Source organism: Mytilus galloprovincialis, chromosome 2 (assembly GCF_965363235.1).
Source record: "Mytilus galloprovincialis chromosome 2, xbMytGall1.hap1.1, whole genome shotgun sequence".
NCBI lineage: Eukaryota > Metazoa > Mollusca > Bivalvia > Mytilida > Mytilidae > Mytilus > Mytilus galloprovincialis.
In genome coordinates this window covers 15,931,191-15,950,271 of record NC_134839.1, presented here as the reverse complement: position 1 = coordinate 15,950,271, position 19,081 = coordinate 15,931,191, and the positions used below count along the sequence as shown (strand labels likewise).

The following is a 19,081-nucleotide window of genomic DNA, read 5'->3' as shown; positions in this document are numbered from 1 at the left end:
ACAAGTATGTAGTCCGATATAAAAAAAAAAAAATAGCCTGGAAGGTTGGATTTTTTTTTTATATTTTGCAAAATATATTTATATTCAGTATATGGTAATCACACGTAGTTTTGTCAGGACTCACAACCAAAATTGGCAATAAAATCTCTTTGAAATAGACATTATAATTGTCTCTTTCTTATTTACTTTGACCCCTCCCACCCCGGTAATCATGTAATATTTGAATACGTACTCACGTTCTGCATTGTATTATAGATCCAATGAACACAATGTGTGTCGCATATTATGCCAAGTTCTTTACTATTATATATAAAATTATATATAAATATATATAATTGATTTTTGTTGTTTAACGTCCAGTGGCAAATATATCATGCATGTTTTTTGACGAGAACAAGTTACAATAGTTAAATTTTGCAATAGGCATTATTGATGAAGGTTGGTGAACAGCCACTGGAAAATAAGGGCATTTTGAAATAGGAACAGAACTTATTTTGTCATGCAACATTATACCCACGAATCCATCCAAGGGTTGTTACATGTACAATGTTTTTTTATGATGCATTGAGCGACGCATATTTTTCACACGAGGCATTAGATTAAACTCCCCTGCGAACTTTTTCATCCCTCACAGTAAATCATACGTCCCCTTTTGGCGAGGGCTTTACTGCGTGTCGGCAGAACTGTAGTCACAATAAATATAAGTCACCTCGGGGGTCTTACAGTTATGTTATTTAAGTACATGGTAAAATTTATCCTAGTTAAATGTTTATATAAACAGAATTAAACACAAAAATGTTTGACATTTTGTTTTTATACATTCTGTTTTGTTCACCATGTAAAGAAATGGTCCTAAAGAATAAACAAAACTCGACATATAAACTTGATATTATCCTCATTCCTCTTCTTGGTACGAATTTCAGGTTATTTAAGGGTATTTGGTACATGACATGTATATAAAATTGAGAATTGAAATGGGAAATATTTCAAAGAAACAACAACCCGACCAATGAGCAGAAAAAGTCGAAGTCTACAAATGGGTCTTCAATGCTGCGCGAGAAAATCCCGCATTCGGAGGTGGTCCTCAGCTAGCCCCTACACAAAAATGTGTTCTAATTCAGTAAAAATATACATCACACTAAACTCCAAGAGATCAACAAAGGCCAGAGACTCCCGACTTGGGGCAGGCGCCAAAATACGGCGGTTTAAACATGTTTTGTGAGATCTCAACCCTCCTCTACACCTCTAACCAATGTAGAATAAAGAAAGTTACACTTAGCATATCGAACAGAGAACTCAGTTTAAAAGAAGTCCGAGTTTGTCCGAGGTCAGAATATGTAACAGAAGAAACTAAGTAAAATGACAATGATAATTAAATTAATAATAGAGGACTAGTAGCAGTTACTGACATGCCAGCTCCGGGTCTTGAACTCAAAGCTATTGATTATTCCCCTCATCAAATACCGGTATACAATGTATCTAAAACACCTCTGGTTCAATATGTTAAAATGTTTTTCAGCTTTATTTGTGATCAATATTTTATTTTTCTCTAGATCTTAATCTTGGACGTGGTGATCCAAAAAAATGACACATATAGTGTATCAAAAATGGTTCAAATTCAAATAAATTCTTGAGTTTTTCGGAAACCAATGCAATTTGCCATAAATTTGGATTTTGTTTTATTATCGGCGAACTTGACTTTGAATAAGTTAATTATCGATTGGTATCATTCTATCTTTTTGCGACCATACATTTTATTTTGGATTCATCTGATTTTCGCGACCGGTAAGCAAATCTATACCTGCTACTTCAAAATCAAACCCCAAGTTCATTTTAATTTTAGATTTTCTCTCTCGATATGAGTATTTTATTTAACGCACTCTATGAATACTCAAAATATAAGTCAAGGGTGCATATAACTACTTATGGTCAATTTTGCCGCAAGGTGTTTGAACTTGATTTTTTTCATAATTTCAAAATTAGTCAATAGAATATTTCAGATATAGAAGTTATCATGTCGGCGGCGAAGCACTGCCTCTTGATCTATACTCGCGAATACACTACAACACTACACAAGCAGTGGAATCACCCCCCCCCCCCCCCCAATAAAAATAAATAAATAAATTATAACAGTGGTTCGTCTGAAACCCTTTTCTAAATCAAATTGAAATTGGTCGTCCGGGAAACATATTTTATCCATCAGTGGAATAGTCTTTTAAAATAGCTTTTAATTTCATGCATTTATCAAAACGAGAGTCTATGTTCCTTGATCGTAAATTGTAAGTTTAAGTAATAATTAAAAGAAAAAATCCATTATATTATTAAGAAGAAAAAGGCTATCGAAGGATCAACTATCGTAGGTTTAGGTTACTACCGGATATCTTCTCCAGTCCGCAGTTCGTTTAAATATTTCATTGATTCAATAAAACTACGATTTTTTCACATTTTTTAAATGTTAAAGTATGAGCGAACCTACGGCCCACTAAGATATTTGAAATGCATCAATATTCTTATCCAAAGAATGAAAGGAATAAATATTATATGATTGTGGGCCGTAGTTACTCTGTTTACCTTTTCCGCGAAACTGAAGGTGTGTATTGCCACAAAACATGAATTATTTCAGCGAAACTTTACACAATTATTGAAGTTTACAAAAATTGACGGGCATTCACTGAAACTTATCGTACTTTGTCCTTTCAAATACTGCGAGTAACTTTGGATAGACGCTCTTTGTGGGTTAGTTATTAATTTACGCTTATTTTTGTAGATTGTGCTGATCTAATGGTAAAATGTGAATTTGACAGTTTATGCTCTGCACAATGACTACTGTCATGGGTAAGGGGAAGAGTTGAGCTCTCATAAGTCTATTTTACTCCGGTACATTCATTGTTTACCTACCCACAGTAGATTGAAATTAAGTGGTTATCGTTAGTTGATATCTCCCATATTCTGGTTTTGTTTTGATACGCCCTTTTACGGGACGTGTTATCGTATACCGTTAATTGTTCGTCCGTCAGTCGTCAAAATGTCGGACAGTAACTCAAAACCGTTTCACGAAATTGTATGCAACATTGGTCTATCATTGTCGTAGTGAATAATTGTCTCATTGGAAATCATACTTCATCTTCTTATTTCATAATACTAGTATAAAGAAGCGCTATATCACCAGAAGCGACAGTTGAGGAATGGCTGAACTCAATTAAGGTCAATTAAACCAATGTTTTTTTGTTTTTTTTTTTTAAATATTTTAGTTTTTTTAATATATTTTTAAATTCATCTTCAGAAAAAATTAGAAATATTATGTTATAATTTATGAGGAGACAATAGATGTGTCCATTTTGAGCCACGACTGCGCCTAGGCATAGTTTGTGAAATTTGTTTAAAAAAAAATACCCAGACAGACAAACAATTAACCTGTTCACTTTTCCTTTTTTACCGGGTATATACATCGGAAATAAATTGACAACGTCATAGCTAAAAAAAGAAAAAGACAAATAATAAGACACAATATTGAAAACTAAAGACTAAGTAAAACTAACCCTACCAAAAACATGGAGCGATCTTAGCTGCCTCTGAAGGATAAGCAGACCCTGCTCCACATGTCACACCTGCCGTGTAGCTTATGTTATTGCAAACCCGGTAAATAGTCTAATTGGGTAGGTCACATTCGTTACGAGAACGGGATTGCCAAGCATCTTCTTCCTAACTACCAGGCCTGGGACTTGTAGACAGAGAACAGCGTTTTAAACTACCCTGTACTGGAAAATTAAAATAGTACTTTAAATTTGGAATATGAAAGACTTAGTACTGACATAAATAAAGACAAGAGAGATGTGAGCTTTATGTCAATTAGAAGTCAATCAGTATTTGACTAACGACACAAAACTAAAAAAAAAACATAGCATGATGACGACCAGGGTGATTGTTAACGACCCACATAGCAAGCAACATTCAACAAGTTTGTGCAGTATAGTGACCATTTTTACATCTTCTTAAGTATTTTTTACAGTCAGACAAAATTTTGTTATAGAGACAATTAATATTTGTGTTTAATTCAACACAGGGATTTGATACAATATATGGATTAAAACACATTAATGAACAATATCTAACATATGTAATGCAAACTATTACAGTCATGTAAATGTATTATAGTCATATTAGAGCTTTCTTACAAATTGACGAAAGGTACGTATGCTTGACGAATCATACGTAAGACTCGTTTAAGGGATCCTTTATTTTGACATATTTAAATAATAGTCGTGGAACTTCGGACAATTATCCTATATGCAACGACACTTATTAAATTGGACTTTTCCGATATATTTAGGATTTCTGGACGTACGATATGTTAAAATATGATACCACCAGGTCGGATGAGATAACACTACAAAATATCCTAAATATATCTAGTAGTCAGACAAAACAAATGCCCCTAAAAAACTAAAAACCGACCCCTCCCATACGTATACTCTTCAATATTACAGTGTTTTGAATCATCGCCCCCCGGGCACTGGATCGAATATTTTAGCGTATAATTGCGTTTTGCCTATAGTCCTCGACATTCATCAAATATTAGCCACTGGACGGTAAGTGATAACTTCGCGTCTATCTTCCAAACATGTGTATTATTAAATCGTCATTATAAAATCCACAATGTAAATGGTGTAAAATCGTAGATTTATTTTCTTGATATACAAAATCTGTTTTTCTAGATTTATTCAACATTACTTTTTAAAAACATGTATCATCAGTTTTGTTTAGGAAATTCCGATATTCCACTTTGACAATTTTCTGAAAGTGTACTATAAAAAATAAAATAAATGTGAATCTTGTCGTTAAATTTAGACTAACGTACTTCAATAATGCCATTGAAAAGTTATCGTGAAACTCGTGCTTAAAAATTTCCCGCGGAAATGTGTGTTCTCGTGGTTTACGTAAGTAACGTATCGGACGTAAGTGTATTTGACACTATTTTTCTCTGTTTGATTATATTAAAATCGTGTATTATTTGCGATATTATTCTTTTTTGAAAAATAAACTTGATTTAGAAAAGAATGCTGTTTTACTGGATAAAACACAGACTCTTTTAACAGTTATTGTGGAAATGAAATACGTGCTCCCTTTACGTTCGTTCGTACCTTTCGTCAATTTGTAAGAAAGCTCTAATAGTATATTAAGCACATGTAAACTACATGTATTCGTTATAATTTTGTCGCTAAATCTTTTAATTCTCTTTACACGACATGTGTGCGTGCAGATATTTTGGGCATGAGTCAATACACGATGTCCTTTCTTTCAATTAAATTACAAGTATCCAAATATTTTAGGGGAATCCTATTTATTTATCAAAAAGTTGTATTATTTTAAACTTTTTTATGAAGACATTGCGTGTAACCTTCCAACTGCGCCATTATTAAATAGCTTTTCTCTTTCATTTTAATACATATCACTAATTACATATAATTAGTTACCTACAGTTAACCAATTAACTGTAGAAGAAAGACAACTCGATTTTATAACTAAGTCCGCCATCGCTTCTTGTGTAAAATACAACATTGGTGGCTACGTGGAAACGCTCTCGTCTAAAGTTTGGGAAGTCGGAGGTGAAACACGGCCTTGTTAAACAACTCTTTAAAATAAGATGTTGCTGCCTTCGCGCTAAGCAAACGGTAGCAATTTTACTGTCGGTTGCGCATTTTGACAATACATGTTTCTTCAGTAATACTCAAGGACAAACTTTAAAAAACCAACGTATATTCAAACATTAAGAAATAAGAGAAAAGTGTAAAACACTTATAGTTTGGAATTAAGAATAGTGTGTCCGAATAGGATAACATTTATTCTCCTGCCTTGTGAACAACTCAATCGGTTCATAGTACATGGCAGGATACATATTGGCAGTGTATTACGTGTTCTCGTCCGGAATATGTATTAAATTTGCCGCTGTATATGCGTATATTAAACAGCCATTTAGCCATAAATAACCAGCATCGTATATGTGCAGAATGTATAGGTTTATATCGATTGTAACTAAAATTTATCAATGGCTACAAGTAATGTCGCATCAGTTTAGATTTTTTAAACAATTTAAAACAAATTAGAATTTCTCATCTTCTTTAATATATGTCTACAGTAATAAAGTACAGACTAAAGCTTCTGATCTGACTGTAGTGAGTTACATGTATGTCTCCCTTTTGGGACTCTTCTGTAATAAGAGAGAGAAGATCTACACAAATGGCATACTTTCTTTGACAACTAGAATACATTTTATCCATTCTGAGTGCAGGATGTACTTTCTTTAGGAAATTTGCATCAATCAATTGTGATCCAAAAATACCCTTGAACTTCAACAGTTTCATTGTGACTCCAATCCTCATGATGAGGATGAAACTACAATGTTAAAACCATTTAAAAAAATAATATCAGCAAAGAGGAGTAGACAAAAATCTTGTGACGTTCCAGAATTAATTAATGCACACAAGAAACAAAGTAGGAGCATAAAACGGCTATTTCTGCAAACTGAAAAATTCGGGTAGGACATGTTCCCATCATTTACAGAAATAATGGATATGTTTTGCCGGTTGGAATAGGTACGTAAAAATGTAATACTGATAATAAAATGTAAAGGTTTCAAGATTTGCGTATGCTACTTTAACTTACTGAAATCCAATCTTTCTTGGGATCGATGTCGGTGAAATGTCAATCCAAAACCAAATATGCAGGAGTGACGGACTAAATACCTTACCCTTAGTCGTAATTCCAAATGTTTTGAAATAGAAAAAATACGTAGTTCTATGGTCCGCTTATAGTCAAAAACTATCATAAGGACCTATCAAAGCTACTGTTTCGCAGCTAGCAAGAGGGTATAAATGGGGGACCTTCATTTCTGTATTCTTTAAATTTAAGGCCCGTTTTCTCTTATCATTATTCGGTTTTCCCATTTTTCTCCATTCTTTAAAATTTAGGACCTCATTATTCTCTATTCTTTATTTTTAAGGTTTAATTTTTCTCTTTTATTTATCGTGTTTATATTTTCCACCATTATTCTGTATTATGTAAACCCCCATCTACAATACACCTTTCCGATATTAATACAAATACAGATAAGTTCTAAAATCATACAACTTTTTTTCATTTAGTTGCAGTGCCGGATCCAAAAAAAAAATCATAGTGGGAGCCAACTGACTGACTTTAAGTATTCTGTCGATCTTCATCTGATATATTTTGAGTAACCAACCATCTGTTTAGCTTTAAATTCGTAGAAGAGGTAACAAATTAAAGAACAAAGTGAGAAACAGTATATGATGTGCTCAAGTAAACTGTGTGGTATTGTATACCTATTAAATTCCGGACAAAGATTAATAAATCGACTAAAAAGTCATAAAGAGAAACATACTAATTGGTCAGTATAAAACTGGTTTTTCGGTAACAATTATATCAAGTACATGTATGTTACAGTGGGACCTCGTGACAGTGTATGCCTATCAGCTAACACATGGCACATTGTCCTGAGGACCAGAATAGATGAGCATAAGGATTATACTAATCGAAGGATGAAAGAAAGTCTAAAGTGTTATGGCCGATTTGCATTAAAGACTAGACTTTTTCAACCATAAATATTTTAATTAGTTATCAAATGTACTAGGCTCATAATTTGATACGCCACATCCGCGTTTCGTCTACATAATACTCGCCAGTGACGCTCAGATCAAAACTATTAGAAAGTCAAACAAGCATAAAGTTGAAGAGGATTGAGGACCCAAAATTCCAAAAAAGTAGTGCTACTTACGGCTGAGGTTATAAACCTATGCCTGGGATAAGAAAATCCTTAGTATTACGAATGATTCATACTTTTGTAAACAGTAAATTAATAAAAATGACCATACATGTATAATTAATATTCATGTCAACACCGAAGTGCTGACTTCTGTGTTTTTATAACTCTTAATCTTTTAACTTGGCACATGGATCGACCATTGATGGTTTATATTTCATGAAAGAAATTTTAAAATTACTATAAATTATGTATATTAAATACAGATTTAAAATTGAGTCCAATTTCTACTTACAGTAAAAATATCATTTCTAATGGTGTTCGAATAATCATTTTATTTAAACTTTGCAACCAATGAAAGTATATGATAAGGCAGTCAAACCCGTCGATCTGCAATAATACATGTATGTAGACCAAATTCTGTCCTTGTGAAAATATAATAATTTATTATAATGTTTGACATTTAATAAAAGGAAAAACGATCAATATTCTCTTTTAGATATGCTTTTAGTCATATATAATTAGCAACAAAATTACAGTTGATTAATGTAAATTACCCTTTTGTTTATTTATAATTTGACAACAATTTCCATATGAATCACATCATAAGTGACTATATTCAGATTTAAAGCGTACGTACATTTGTGTATTCATAAATAAGGCCGCATGTTTGCTCGTATGCATTGTTTCCGTTGTGTTCAACATTTATGTTTATAAATAAAGGTTGTACGGTGACCAATAGTTAATTCAAAATCATGCAACATGTCCTTAATTTACTTAACTTTTTTAAAAGACGAAACAAAACAAAATAATTTTAGCATATGTAACACTCCCAAAACGTGTCCTTAAAAGTTATTATCGCATAAAACGTGTCCACATAAGACATAACCGCCAAAACGTGTCCAGTAATTGTTAATCGCCGAAACGAATCCACTTTAAAATGCTTGAACGTCTCAAACGTATTTTGGGCACATTTGCCAGAAATTAAATAAGGAACAGAGTTGAAAGAATACATTTAAAATTTTAAAGCATTTAATTCAGTTTGAACAACGCCAGTTGTTTATATTTATTATAATTGCAAGATCGATTTGCAACATGTACATTGGTATCGACTTAATGTTGAGTAGCAAACACTTCATGCATATTTAGAGTGAACATAGAAATTTCAAATATTCTAATCTAGTTAGTCTGGTACAACATAATCATGATAAGTGAGTATCTTAATCACATATGCATTTGTTGTACCGACATACAAATGCACTAAATATAAAGAGGACAAGGACATCGATATATCATATAGCATGCACCAGAAAGAACAAATCAAACTTCTTCACACAACCTCCAAGGGTGACTGGGAAATAGAAGTATGGTCACTCATTGTTTTTTCCGACCGGCAGTCACATTTGACGAAGTTAGGCATCTGTTTGACTATGGGATGTATAAATATGCAGTCAAGTCTGTCAGAAAGGGAAAGTAAAATCCAATTTATCGTGTAGAAAGAGTGTCACGACATTGTTTGAAAGTTAAGAAAAAACGTTGAGGGATTCGTAGTTGACCTGTAGCAAAGCAAAATTTCTGTCCCTATTTACTATACACATATGTTCCAGTGGAAGTTCTAGTTTTAACGATGTTCATCCCAGATAGCCTCTGTTATATGGCCTACTTAATGTACATATTATTAATTAATTCTTGTCCTGAACATGCATAAAAAAAAATGCATCTGGACGTTATAAGCATCAGACAATCGATACATTTTATTCATACACTACAAGTTGATTTCAACCAATGAAACCCAAAGAGTTGACCAGTGTATATATATTTGGTCATCCTATGACTTCTCCCTCCCTGCGGGAAAACCGATACATCTGCTTAGCTGAAAAGGGAGTATCATTATTAAGCAACGTTAGATCGAAATTTATACGAACTCCGCGTGAAGGGAGATACAAATGTACCACACTGTCAAGGATTCATAAAACAACTATATAATGTACATGTATCATGTCTGCTTTTATCCAAACTATCCGCATTTTCCTGTGGCGTTCCTAATCCCTAAACTTTCCCCCGGCTGACCTAGTTGTACAACCCAAGTATTATCCTTCCTCAATGACAAATATTTTGATGTACCAAATAAAATGAACCTGGATTTTGTTTGTAAATAACATGTTTAAACAATTCAATTTAACTTTAATATTTATGAAGGAATGATGTATTGGTTATCCACTTGGAACCTCAATATACTACGTGACACTAACAAAGGAAGAAATCCAGAAAGTCAGAAGTCTGTTATATGTTCTTTTGGAATTTCTACCATAAATGAAGAACTCTGGTCTTCCATCTGGTCTTCCATCAATGTACTTGATACCAAAATTACATACATTGTACATGTCGTTTATAACAACTTTGCCGTTTAAAATCAGGGTTTACTAAATGCATCAGATTCCCACGATCTGTAAGAATTCACACAATATAAGTATCAACAAAAAAAACTGGCTTCTACATATTTTATTTCAAAATTTTATTTTATAGATTTCTTTTTATACATCAACAAGTGGAATTTTATCCTGGTTTCTTTGATGGATTTATTTCATGCATAATCTATTAAAAACTGGGCAACTTTGCATGAGCTCTAAAATATTACGGTGTACTTTGGCTTCTTTGGGAAATATAAAATTATGCTCCATTTAAATAGAGCTCATATCGGTAATGACTCTTGATTTGCAGAAGATACTAAACGACTAGCACTTGTAAAATAGACCGAAGTTACTGTATGAAACGGAATCATATCATATGAATACAGCGGTAAAGATCTAAACCCCCCATTTTAATATCTCATCTGTTGATTAAAGATATAGTTACATGTAATTACTGTAGTAATCATATTTAATTTGTCCGGGAACTGACATCAGAAATTCAATTGCCATAAAAGAATATCCGACTTTCTGACAGCAAAAACGGGTTTTTTTTCTCATTTTTTTCTATAGATAAGACAGTTGGTTTTCCTGTTTGAATTGTTTTACACTTGACATTTTGGGGTCCTTTATAGCTTGCTGTTCGGTGTGAGCCAAGAAGACTCCGTGTTGAAGCAGTTATTTGACCTTTAATTGTTTTCTTTTTTTATTCATTGTGACTTGGATGGATGGTTGTCTCGTTGACATTCATACCTACATCTTCTTATAAATACTTATTCCAATTAATGTTGTAAAACACATATTAAAAAAAAAAAACCACACACACATAGTATTATATTTTTTCATGAAAGTATATGTCAAGAAACTGTCTGCTACTACTATTTATATGGATATAAATTGTCATTCGTATGCATCTGTAATGCAGTACATTACAAAATGATACCACACCGGTTTAACGTCGCGAAGACAGCTTTCCTTACATTGGTGTCAATCATCCACATATATGATCTTACTGCAGCTGGTATCAGAGAAATAGTATTAATGACATAGTGTGTTATCATATAGGATTGTATGTTATCATCAAAACTTAACTCCTTTTCTGTTCTGTTAACCCAAACAACAAGTGGAACACGGCATAGTATGCTGAAAGTTGTAATCGCAATGACAGCATATGTAGATGACAATATCTCGTTTTCGCTAGCAGACGAAAACACTGATTCGCTTTCCACTACGATGTTTTCGCACCGTTGATCTGATAATTTTTGTTCAGGCATACCGCATGGGTTTAAATTTTCCAAATCCGTTGACGGGTTGCTTCTGGTTAAAGGTGCGGTTGTGTTCACTTGTTTGCTTGACCTTTTATGTGTTATAACAGAAGCAATCATAATGAGTAGTGCTGGAATATTAACGACAACTGCCAGTGTTTGTACAGGAATAAATGGATGAGTATAGGATTCATCTGTGGTCATCATTGTCTCAACACACATTGTTTTAAGGTCAGCAGATTCTACCATTTTTACCTTTGTTCCAAATTGAATTAATATTGGTAATGCAACAACATACGTTAGGAAAAAAGGCAAAACCATAAATAACCCATGAATAGTTCGATGAAAAATACGGCGTAGTCTGAAGTAGGTTGAAAAAAGATTGATGGGAAAATCTAAACATAAAGCTACCAAAGACAATCCACTAAATAAATAATATACCAGGGTCATATTGAGTACCATTATACAAGTTGAATCGCTTTTCCACCAATCATCATCCCGCATTATATGTGAAAATGGTAAAGTAGTACACCCTATCAAATCTCCTACAGATAAAATTATTACTTTCCAATAGAATAAGTCCTTCCTAAGTTTTTTCATAATAATTAAAATAATGATCAGTAGATTTGAAAAAATGATGGCTGCAACAAGTATTGCAAATACTATTGCAAATTTGTGTGTAACTGTCTGGTAATCATTTACATCTGTATTGTAAAAATCTGTGGTAAAATTATATCCATATTTATATTGAGTGAAGCTTGATTGATTCGTGTCGACGACATTCTTAAAATCATACGGATCCATTTTACTTCGTGTACCTTTCTATGGAAAAAAAATACATATTTAAAATAACATGAAAAAAGTTAAATCACAAAAATATTGAACACTAAATCAAATGAAAAAACACATCAAACAAATGGACAACAACTGTCATACTCCTGCCTTGTTACATGCATTTTCAAATGTAGAAAATGGTGGATTGCACCTGGTTTTAAAGCGCTAAATCACATGAATTTCAGATCATCTCCTTCTCATTAGTTTAAGGAGTATATATCTCCCAATTGATACGATATTCCCGGGCTTGTATTTCCTATCATGATTCCCCTGATAGAGGATTGCTGCTCACAAGGAAGCTATTAAGAGTTCCAAATGGTGAAGTTGAAATCATCCCTTCGTACATTTTACGCACGACATCACGAGTTGGTTGACCGTTTTGGAATAACCGTTTCACAGATGATATCGGATATGTTCCTTATGTCGTAACTACAATACCTTTCCCTTTTCACGATTGTGACCTAGCGAATTGGACTTTTTACCTGATGATTAACAACATAAGCATCACGACGGGTGCCACATGTGGAGCAGGATCTGCTCACCCTTCCAGAGCACATGCGATCACCCCCAGGTTTTGGTGGGTTCGTTTTTCTTAGTTTTTAGCCTTCTGTACTATTATTTGTGTTTGTTCTTTAATTTTAAGCTATCGCGTTGTCAGTTTATATTCTATGAGTTTGACTGTCCCTCTTGTATCTTTCGTCACTCTTTTAAATCCGCAATCAAATTTTAGTAAAACCATCATATGTGTAAAATAGATTTAAGATCAACATAGGGCGCTTTATTGTAGATTTTGACCTTCAGAAAGGAGTACAACATAAATACCGTATACCAAGGATCATTTAAAAACGGGAAGTCTAAAAAAACTGTATCAATCAAAGAGTGAAAAACAACTGTCATATTCCAGACTTCCTGAATTCTAAGATGGAATTGTCAAAACTCTGTTCCAAGGTAAATCTGTAGAGGTTTGTTCGAGTGTATTGATGTCTAAATATGTTCTAAGTTAAATATGTAAGATGTAAACCCGTAAGTAGTAAAAAGATAAATAACAAGGATACCGAACTCCGGCAAAAATTCAAAAGGGAAAGTCACTCATCAAATTGCAAAATCAAAATCAATATCCAAATAGCGAAAATTTGTATAGCCGTTCTCTGATACTGGCATTTAACAGTTCTACTTATCGAAGATGTCAGAGGGAGTAATCTTGTATTTCTCTGTATGACATGTTTTAGACCAATAACGAAGGGCAGGTATTGTAGTGTTGACACCAGACGAAGCTTTTACAAAAAAATGGGCATACAAGCTAATCATTTAAAATCTGATTAAAAAAAAATACCCTCATGTGCTTTTTCAAGATATATATGGGTCAAAAAAAATTAACGGTACCAATTTTCTTGCACCAGATGCGCATTTCGTCAAAATTATACATATTTATTTGTCGATTAAAAAAAATTTACTTTTGTTTCAAAAGTTATAAATGAAAACATTTTTTTCTGAAAAAAAAACTCAAGTTTATTAAATTTTTATGAGAAATTGTTACAATTTTCAAACTTAATTTAGCTTTACGACATATATACATGTATAAAAAAGAGGTGGATGTTCTCACTATCAAGTAAAATGAAATATATCGGTGCAAAAAATATTTACAACATATGTCGCTTTATGACGTCTAAAAACTTCTAAGTTAAACATTTTACGTATGCGAAGTTATTAGTTCTAATGAAAGCACAGTATTCAGGAAAGAAATTTCAAAACGGCTATAATTATGATTAAAAAGTCCGTCCGAGGGTGGAACTGTCAGAAAATTATTAGGGCGTTGAAACAATAGATTTTTGCCAAATTTGTAATTTATAGATTTAAATTCAAAATAGCAAATAAAATAACTTACCACTTAGACAATCAGCGTACTCAAATGAATGTTATTCAGTCTTTAGTTTTATACTATGAAAAATATCATGTTAATAGTCCCAGCAATTTGACCAAATTACCAATATTACAGTAATAACTTTGAAGAGCTTAATACATCTATTTATGCAAATGGTAAGTTTATTTATGAGCAAATTCACGTGGAACAATATAAATCGGGTAATTGTACATAACTGCGATGACTCATTTAAAGTCATATGAAACGAGTGACTGGTGAAAAATAATGTTTATCCAATTCTTAAACCAATCTATGTATAATTCATAAACTTAGTCTTCTGTGCACGATTTTATCATTTTTATGCAAATATATCGTAGAATCGTCAATTTTTTCTCTCTCTGTCTGTTATGATTTAACAAATATGGTAGCTCATTAAATGCCGTGTTTTGACTCCGGGGTTTTTCGATTGTCACCTTCTAGTAAACAATCAACAAACAAGCTTGGATATTGAGCACGTGTTTAACATGTACAATCAGATAATAGTTTATTTCCGTGACAGATCCATGCGTATTGCGATCAACGGATTTCATCGAGAAGGTTTACGCTATGGTCACTTTGCATACGGAAAATATGTCGGCGAATTGCTTCCTGGAAGCAAGCAATTAAAAAAAGTAAACTTCTTCTAAATGTGGACAAGTTAAAGATTTTTTTTCAGAAAAAAGTATATGTACATATTCTAAGGCTTTTCTACCTCAGCACGGCCGACACTCGGCTAACCGAGAGATTGGTCGGTTAATCTATACTGAGTATGCGGCTATATGGGCGATTGGTCTGTTAATCGGGTTGGTTATACGTCTGTTAAGAGTAAAACGCACATTTTAATGTTAAACTCTATTAAATGTACAGATTTTTGGCAAATTATAAGAACCAAATCAAAAAAAGAAAAGATTCGGACAAAATTATATTTATCATAGAACATTTTCCACCCTTAAAAACATATCATATTCTGCGCAGTTTTCAGTAAAACTAAAAGGCGTCGCGCAAGTATGTAGTATTTAGGCTTATACGCATAGCAATTTTTTTAATAAAAGGCGAAAAAAAAAACATTTTAGATATCATTTAAAGGACACAAAACAGTACTTTGGTTCTAAAAAATAAATTGACATTAGTAAATATTTCATAATATTGTAATATAACGTGAATAATACCACGTTTTAGTGAAAATTATGGTAATAAAGTCTGTTAATGGGTTGGACAATTGAAATCAGTTAAGAGTTATTTAGCCACGACAATAGTTTTGCTACCTTTATATTATCCCATTGAAAAAGTTAAGAATGAGATGTTCTTGATTCAAAAAAAAAAATGACAATACGGTGAAACAGTATCCTTCTAGTAAGAGCATTTTTATTTTGACTTTATTTGCATTTTATTGAAGAGTGTGCCACTTCAATATATGCTGGAATATATATATATGAATTTTTTATTAACGTTTCCAATCAGCCTTAATTTTTGCATCTGTTCAAAGTAGCACGTTCTCAAATCCGACTGAAAGTGTCTTTTAAATACAACACAGGGTACATATAACGTGTTGTCGTTCTCATATGCACATGATATTTGTCACTGGACGTTAAACCCTAATTCGTCAGCATCATCCAGTTGGTTCTTTTCTTCTATTACTTAATCATATGGTGTTTACAAATCATTCTAAAGAAGTAAATTGAAAGGAGCGAATACAGCTACATTTTGTTATCTTAAGATTTAATTCATTTTATTCCGTTTAGTGTCTTTCTACATAAGCGCAGAGATTAACTGTAGTTGTCCGCATGTAAACTTCTAGCATTTGTTAACAATATGAGTACATCGCAATCCGTTACTGTTTCAACACCAAGGTGTTTTCTCTCTCTTTTTTAGCAATGCATCACTCTCTACTGGTCCGAGTACACAGTTATTTCGTAGTGCATTTCTTTTAGACAATAAATGAAAATTAAAAAAAAAAAATCCCACCTGCGCTTTCTCAATAATATGTTTACAGTGTGTTGTACTACTTTTGAGACAAATTATATCAAAATTATAGAAAACTTCATCAGCTCTAACTCAAAATATGGACAGTTTTATGTTAAGGGGGTCTTGAAATCTTTTGACAGCTTCCGAAGTGCTAATTTTGTACCTTTTTTCAGCTGGACCTAATCACTACTTTACATTAATATTTATGACCCAATTTCTTTTACAGTGTCATTTCACCCCCTACTTGCTATATGAGAAATAAAACATGGAGAAATAAATTTGGAAGGGGTATAACAAAAATTGGCAAGTAACACACTGTCCACACTAAGGACTATATTCGAAAATCAAAGGACGATAACTGTGTACTCGGACCTACTGTCCTTATCTATTATTCTATATTCTGCGTCTCCATCCAGATTCTCGTGTATACCATGAGGGTCCAGATTGGGGTGGTGTGTATTTCTGTATTTTTCAAATTGTTGTGTCACTTTTCTCTACATTTTATTTATCTTACTCATAATTCTTTCTCTATTCTTTATATTTTAGCATCCCAATATATTTTACTTACTGATGTTTAGTTACATTACGACGTTTATGTCTGATTTATATACTGGTTACCAATGAAGATGACAAATTGGTGTCATTCATGACAATTAAACAGAATCCACATGATATATGTGACCATTCTTGGATGAAATTATTATTACTTTATTACTACCCTTTTTTTAAACTATTTTGATCAATTTTCAATTTCCATTGTCTAAATTGTTCGTTGTTCATGTGTTGTTTCCGTATATTTTGTGTTTCATTGCTCATGTGTTGTTTCCGTATATTTTAGCCGCTCGTCTTGAGCCTACCCATTTGATCCGATAACACCCCATATAGCAATAACATTATTCCTTTATTGCCATTCATATTTCTTAACAGACCAAATAACAGACCGGGTTTTATACATCCGACCCATTAACAGACCAGGTTTTAAATAAAGATTGAATTATGTCACCAAAATACAGATTTTCGTGTAGATTTTTCGCACAATGATATCAATATAGTAAACAAACATAATGCCTGTATTTTTTCGATGTTCAAAATATTGCATGCAAGTAAATTCAACCAACGTGTCATTTTGTGTACATTTTGTGTGTGTAAAATGTGTAAATTTATTGATGAGTAACACGCCTTTTCATTTTATAGATCGTACATCGAAGCTAGAAAAATAATAATTGCACCACTGGATTCAGTACATTAAATTGTTTTGTTAGACATGAATAATTTTTATGATAAAAATATATTTAAAAAGTTTTACAATGAAACATGCTGAACTTTCAATGATTTTCTCGATAACACCTGATTAACAGACGTTAGCCAACCCGAATAACAGACCAAACGCCGATATAGCCGCATACTCAATATAGATTAACCGACCAATCTCTCGGTTAGCCGAGTGTCGGCCGTGATCAGGCATAGATTACCTTAGCTGTATTTGACAAAACTTTTAGGAATTTTGGTCCGTACTGTTCTTCAACTTCGTACTTTATTTGGCCCTTTTAACTTTTTGGATTCGATCGTCACTGATGAGTCCTTTGTAGACGAAACGCGCAAATGGTGTATATACAAAATTTAGTCCTGGTTTCTATGATGAGTTTATATATTAAGTTTAATGATGAAAACTATCCATTTTTGTTATAAAAAACATATGTATCATTTTTTTGTAATTTGAGGTTTTATATGACCTTAATCGAGGAGGAATACAGTGAAAATCCGAACCTAAAAACAATTGTTTAAAAAAGTAAGATACTAAAAAGTTAATCACATAAAAAAACGAACCCGAGGAAAATTGATAACTTATCAAATGACAAAATCTAAAGTTCAAACACATGGATAACAACTGTCATACATCTCTGACTTGGACAGACCTTTTCTTATGTAGAAAATGTGAATTGAACCTGGTCGTAAGATAGCTTAACCTCTCACCAGAAGGCAAAAAACGTTCTGTCCATAGTAATAAAATATGGGCAATGGGAAGAAAATAGTGTTCATTTATATAAAAGAGAGAAGGCTTCCAAAACATCTGTACTTCAAATTCTTTCTCTGGCATCACTGACACGTTCATCACTGCAAACAAGTTCTTTCAGTTGTCTTTGGGAAAACCTGCCGTCAAGGATACCCCACCAAGAATGCATTGTTGTAGCTAAAGGTCCAAAATGGGTAATAGCAATTCTAGTTGTTGCTGTCACTGACACCTGTCTTCCTGGTTGAAATAGCCCGTTTATAATGCACTTGCATTTGAATATGAAAATAGTGTTAAATCAATTAAACAATACTAATTCTTAGTTTCAATAATTTCATTTGAAAATTAATTTAAATCTTTATTTGTCATATAAATAACATTATACTCGTGACATAAAAAAAAGTAATAACAACAATAAAATAACTGAGTTGTACACACACATATCTATATATATACAAGTAAAACTAACTAAGAGTCCCCTGTCCTCAGCTCTAAGGTTTAACAAGTTGGACATGTTCTATTGTCTCGGGGTATTTTTAGATATCTGCCCTTCTCAATGAGCAAATTATGGTCACTAATTCTAATTTTTGTAAATAAACGTCTAGTTTCAAAATTTGGATATCTTAGATAAAAATTCTTGGTCTTGTTTGACTTTGCTATTTTTGTCCAGAAAAAAGTTTATTTTCGTTCAAACTGTTTATTTTATTTTCCAGTAATTTTGAATAAAAGTTGTTTGTAATATTCTTTATCCAATAACAATATATAAATTTGTAAATACATGGACATTTATGATTTGAACCTCCTTTTAAGATTTGGTTGGTTCCGCCCCTGCAAACTATTCCCTATGAACTGTAGCAAAACTTAAAATATTATAGAACAATTAAGTTTTACTAAACAGAAAAAAATTAAATCTGTAATAAA

At 32.6% G+C, this 19,081-nt stretch overlaps 1 long non-coding RNA gene across 1 annotated transcript; it reads right to left on the bottom strand.

The window, feature by feature from the left end:
• Positions 1-10,263: 10,263 nt before the first annotated feature.
• Positions 10,264-14,308, bottom strand: LOC143062997 (uncharacterized). Its single transcript, XR_012974909.1, has 2 exons — positions 14,170-14,308; positions 10,264-12,272 (listed from the first exon to the last, which is right to left on the bottom strand). It is a non-coding gene; the product is annotated as an uncharacterized LOC143062997 (long non-coding RNA).
• Between the last annotated feature and the right edge of the window lie 4,773 nt (positions 14,309-19,081).